Consider the following 6,422-nt stretch of genomic DNA (forward strand, 5'->3'; position numbering starts at 1 on the left):
TAAAGAAATGTACGTTTGACCTTTTTTTCCTATCAGTGAAGATGTAGTTTCCATTCACAGCTGTGCCATGGTGTTGGACAAGTCACTGTACCTTTTCATCCTTCCCGTTTTGTAAACAAGACTAATCATGTAGATCTGCTTTTTGAAGTGTTTTAAGATCTCCAGATTGAAAGAACTTCATAAATGGTAAGGTGTGCTTTTATTATTTATTTTTCAATTCATTCTTTACACGGTTGTATTAAAAGCATAAAGCCTGTTCAGAGAGGCACTTTGGCTCTAATTCAGTTTTTGTTGAGACAGGCTGCCAAACATGCTTCAGTACAAACTATATTGGACTGCAACAGCATTTTGGAAAGTGGCTTCTTTGATACTATTAATGGTATGCTAAACATTAAAGCAATTGTTTTACAAGCTATATAAGGGGAATTCAAATTCTGCATTGATCCTAAACTCAGCAAAAGTAAACGAAACAGAAATACTAGAAATTCTCTTATCGGAGTAAGAATTTTCCTGGTCCATACTATGTAAAGATAGTTATTTCTATTCAGGTGAAAGGAAATCTTGTATTTCATGTAGGAGGCTACTGAGATAGGAGGTTGGAGCTGCAGGGAGGTGTATTTTTATGTGACACCTGATAAACAAGATGAACAGAGGCAATCTGTTAATAAAACAGTCTTTTTCTTTGAACCAGGGTGATAACACTACAGGTTACATACTTACTTTTCTGTCTTTCTAAGACAGGCAAAAGGAAACTGATAAAAGTGAGTGAGAGAGTTCTTTCTTAGTATGATATATGATTTCTTGTTTACCACAACATTGCCAAGGAAAATTATGTAGTCAACAATATATGTGAACCAATCTGTAGCAGGAGCTGCTACCAGCAGCATCCTCAGTGATAAAATGCTTGCAAAGCTTTGACCTTGTGCATTTTCTGAAATTATTATACAGATAGATAACAGGAAAAAAGCTTTATTTTCATTTATTTTAATAGCTCAGTTGATTGTAAATTCATTAAATACTTCTCTTGACAAATTCACCTTCTCAGCTGAGTAACTTTGCATACATTTTCCACAGTGGGCATCTACTACAAGTGAGTTTTACATTTTATTTATTAACTTGTAAACAAAGCAGTTTAGCAACTTCTAAACACAAGTCATAAAAGTACATTTTGTTTTTCAATGTTAAATGTCTCCTCCAAATCGTTTCTTTTTTTCAAATCCATTTGGGATACACTTTTAGTCTTCCCTATGAAAATGTGCTATGTTAGTAACCTTTAGAAAATCAAAAAAATTGTATATGGTCAGCAAAGATGTGCTAGAGTCTAATAGCTAAACACGGAGTAATTCTATTCCCAGCTGTTACTGTCGCGTGAAGGGAGGACAAGGGGTAATCACCTTTGCCTGCCAGAGCCCTCCTCAAAAAGGGCTTTCACTGGATCAGGTTCACAAAGTTGAACAAAATACGAAAGGCCCTCCCCTTTGGTAATCAACGTTTGCCTGCCAGAGCCTTCCTCAAAAGGACTTTCACTGAGTCAGGTTTGCAAAGTTGATCAAAACAGACAATTTATTAAAGCGACAGATGAACAGGTTCAGGATTGCTGGTGATAAATGCACTTACTGCAACAAATTCTACTTTTTCTGAGCTCAAACTGATAATTAAGCGCTTTCAACAATGATATTTTTCCCGGGGTAACGTCCGATGTTGTCGGAGGCACAAACCTTACCAAAAAGGCGTCCCTGTTTTGGGGAGGAGAGAGGTCCAGGCCCGTCGACCCGTCCGTAGGTTGGTGTTCTCGTCCTCGAAATGGAGGATTGTTTATGCACTGAATTTATACTCTTGGCGAGGTGGGGCTGAGTCAAACACTGTGGGATGTTTGGTCCTTGTCGAGCTCAGCAGCGGGTGTCAATGGCTGCTGGCCTTTTTTTTTCTTTTGCCCCTATCAACAACACCAGGCTGCAAGACTCCCGCCTCACCCCAGGTGTCGTTTTGGGTAGAGCAATGTCAAGTGGTGAGACCTCCGCCTTGCCCTGGGCGTTGTCTCACCCCTCACCAGCATGGGCATCAGGCCGCAAATCCACTGTTTACCTCACGGCAGGGAGGATCACAGATAATCACAGACCATTATCCCACACCAGCAAGCGTACAGTAGCTCTGGGAAAGTTTCTGCTTTTGCTTCTGTATTCTCTCTAGGATCTCCATGATTAAATGGGGTTTTCACCTCTCTTTAGTTAGTTATCTATGTGTTAGGCTAGCTTCATTTGGTTTTGCTTCTCAGTTTCTGAAAACTGAGTAATCTGAGCTTCTACATACAATCCCAGACACTTTGCTGGAATATGATAATAGTGAAAATTTTTTGGAACCTTATCAACTGTAACTTGCCAAATTTGTATTGTCATATACAGAGTGCTAGCTCTTTGTAATAACAGGCACTAGGTGAAAGCAACGTTCCTGATAAAACTGTCTAAATTTCCCCAAAGACTTACTTCTTGCTTACCAAGCCTATTCTCTCTCCATCCACAATGAAGCTTATTCAGAGTGATTATTTTGCCTGCAGTTACATATACTGTAAAATCTGCATTATGAGTTAAAAACAACTTCTCAGGAGGCCGTGCAGGGACAGTTCTAAATGCAGTCTCTGTACTGTTCAGACCTCTGATCCAAACAAGAGGTGTGTGCTGGGGGAAGGCTGTATGACCACTTAAGCCTTATGTTCTGCTTGCAGGTGGCACCTGAAAGGAAGGTATGTGACAGCCCTCCTGTCTTGCGCAACAGAAGCTCCTCCTGCAGGTAATACCTGAAGAATGACAATTTAGCCCAAAGGACCTTTTAATTTTTCCATGGAAATTAGGACATAACTGGCCCAAGGCATGTGCCAGTTAGCTGTCGCTGGCAGCAGTCTGCAGCAGATGTGACAGAGGAGAACAGATTAGCCATTCAGCCCTGAGCAACCCCCTTGAAACTTGTAGGGCAGAAAAATTGAGAGGCAGGAGAAAGGGGATAAGGAGGGAATGAGAGGATTTTCTCCTGCAAAAGATAACCCTGTTCTGCAGGACCATTTTCCACTCACTTCTGTAACAACAGCAGGAGGATCAAGTCCTCTGGCACTCTTTGACTTCCCTGTCCCACAGTGATGGTTAGCCTCTTATCGCATCCTCCTGACCAGCCTAAGATGCAGAGGAAGGTGAATAGGGGATTGCTGAGGAAAGGGAGGAAAAGAGCAAGGGAGAAGAGGAATGTTCCTCATACGCTCTAAAGAGAGATCACAGACTGCTCTAGAGGTAAGTGGGAGAAACACGAGAAATACACACATACATCCCACTGAGGAACCAAAGATTTCTAAAATACTCAGCCACTGAAGTCTTAACTGCATTTCCCTCCACCTAGAACACCATTGATTTCTCAAAGCCTCCCACCTATCTTAGTTCCATCATCGCTTCCCTATTCTCACCTCTAGGACTCCCAGCTATTTTCTCTCCATTCCATGGACTAGCCTTTGATCACCAATTCTGCTCTTTCTGCAAACTGCTTTTTACCTACAGAGCCTTGACTTAATTCCTGATCAGTGTGTCTGTGGGTTACTTTAAGGGCCCCCAAACTAGAAAGAAAACTGGAGTCCAACCACCCATAACTTGAAAGTACTTACTAAGTGCTTACTTATACTCTAGGTCATCAGCCCTTTCCTTCATGTCCAGTTCTGGGCTCCCCGGTACAAGAGAGACATGGCACTACTGGAGAGACTCCAGCATAGGGCTACAATGATGATTAGGGGACTGGAGCATCTCGCTTATGAGGAAGGGCTGAGAGAGCTGGGCCTGTTTAGCCTGGAGAAGGGAAGGCTGAGAGGAGATCTTATTAATGTGTACAAATATCTTAAGGGAGGGTGTCAAGAGGATGGGACCAGACTCTTTTCAGTGGTGCCCAGTGACAGGACGCGAGGCAACGGACACAAACTGAAACACAGGAAGTTCCATCTGAATATGAGGAAAAACTTCTTTACTGTGAGGGTGACAGAGCACTGGAACAGGTTGCCCCGAGAGGTGGTGGAGTCTCCATCCTTGGAGATAATCAAAAGCTGTCTGGACAGGGTCCTAGGCAACATGCTCTAGGTGACCCTGCTTGAGCAGGGGGGTTGGACTAGATGATCTCCAGAGGTCCCTTCCAACCTCAACCGTTCTGTGATTCTGTGATTCTGTGAAACCAGAAGCACCTTCCTTTTCATGACATCTGCACAGCACACAGTAAAATCATTTAACAATACCTAAGTCATGTTAAAACTACAGTAGCAAAATGGTACAGTAGCAAAATAAGAACAATTAATAGCCACACACTTACTGATATTTGTTCCCCCCCCCCCCCCAAGTCCAATCAATATATAATCATGCTACAGCGATTCCTAAATTGTTACAAGGGCCATAATGTTTGGCAGTACAAGAATGTATAATAATTTAGGGCCACCTGAACAAGACTACATTACTGCTCTGCTTATGAAGAGTATCTTTTGAAAAAGATGCAAGGCAGACTCCTCCTCTCACATTGTGAATTTTTTTCTTTTTATTGCAGCTATGCCTAAACTGGGTTTTTCACACATGGTTATCTGTTTTCAAAACTACATACGAACCAGAATCTACCACTGTAGCCACTGGAGAATTGTTCCCTCTAGGGGAGCAGGTACTAGAGAAAAACCTGGACTGGGAACCTAAAATCAACACAGTTACTGAATATGAGCCAAAACAGCAAATCCAGATTTGTGAATGCCCAGGTGGCTGTGGTTATGGTGCAGTGTCCACTTCGATTTGCAGGTCTGAGCAGAAACACACTATCTTTGTCATATAGCCTCTGTTTCATGCTCAGCTCTCCCCTGGACCAAAATTTAATTTCTCACGGAACTAGCACTCTTCCCTAATCTTATCTCCCTTGATCTCCAGTAGAGTTTCTCTCCACTTCTACATACGTCCTGTGGTGGCAGGAAAGCACCCCTGAAATGCATCACATCTCTGAATAACGTAGGCATTCTGTCCCCCTGTGGCCCTGTTACACCTCTGAACATTACTGAATACATTCAACCACATGGCATGTACAAGCTGGAGCTAATCACCAGGCAACAGGTCACTTTGGTAGCAATGGATCACATATTACACGCTGCCACTGATTGCAAATGAAAATCTTGCTTGCTGTTGTGTAATGCTGCTTTAGTATCAGATAGGGTTACCTATGCACCTAATTCACGCTGCACAGCACCACATAGCGGTAGGGATACAGTATAGCTTTACAAATTGAGTTTAGATTTGTGCTATCCACTGCTCCATACCCATTCATACTTTGTCTTTTCTGTCATCATAGGATTTTCTTAATTCCTCCTACTTGGAGGACATTGTATGAATAATTGTAAAAAAATGAAAGCAAACAGTATGCAGCAGGAGAAGTTAGTCTTGAGAAGGTCTTATCCATCAAGCTTAAAAGGAGGTAGCCCAAGGCCACAGCAGAGTGAGATTAGGATGAAACAAGAAAGATGAAGCAAGGATGCCTGATTATACATTAAAACTTATGTTTAGGAAAGTGCTTATACTAATATTTGTGTGCAACATTACATGTTTTTATGTTACAGTAATTCAAAACAGCTACAACTGTGATAAAAATAATCTTGCTGTTCTTCCTTGCTATGTTCACTAATTTTGAATTTACAATCCAATTTTGAAATCCACAAAAAAGAGATCCAAAATCTGGAATACATCAATTACTGATACTCTGAGTAATCTTCTTAATGACCTCCAAAAAGAATTTGAAAGCACTGTAACAACTGCAAAAGCTATTAAGGTGTATAAAAGTATTGCAACTAGGAGTACAACTTCTTTATGTACAATCACTCTCAACAACCACTTTAAAACCTAGGAAGACTACAGTCCATCTTGTGGACTGCTGAAGAGGAAATAGATTTACCTAAGGTCAGAAATTGTTCAAGCCAGGACGACAGCACAGGATGCTGAATGCTATTTTTCTAGTTTAACTGTATTTCTTTCTTTTTACACATGTATGAGAAAGGGATAATTTCATGCTCTTTTTTTTATCCTCCACTTAATCAAACAATGATGTTAAGACATAAAAACATGAGACATTTGTGAGAATTTGCCTTAAATTCAGAAGCCTTTCCTTCTAAAAATCATTATACTGTTATGAGGAGAAACATAAATGTGAACTTAGACCTAGAGCATGGACAGTGCTGAATTCCAAACTCAAGGAAATTTGTTCTTGTAGATGACAGAAAAGATACTGCAGTAGTGCACACTGTTTCTTACCTTCACAGAACTGATACACTCAAGTTTATATTTTCATTATTTATTGGTCTTAATACATACTTTTGCCATCATTTACACAAAAATACTGTAAATATAAAATTTAAGAGAATGGTACCGACATTATACAGC

Source organism: Apteryx mantelli, chromosome 2, assembly GCF_036417845.1.
Source record: "Apteryx mantelli isolate bAptMan1 chromosome 2, bAptMan1.hap1, whole genome shotgun sequence".
Classification (NCBI taxonomy): domain Eukaryota; kingdom Metazoa; phylum Chordata; class Aves; order Apterygiformes; family Apterygidae; genus Apteryx; species Apteryx mantelli.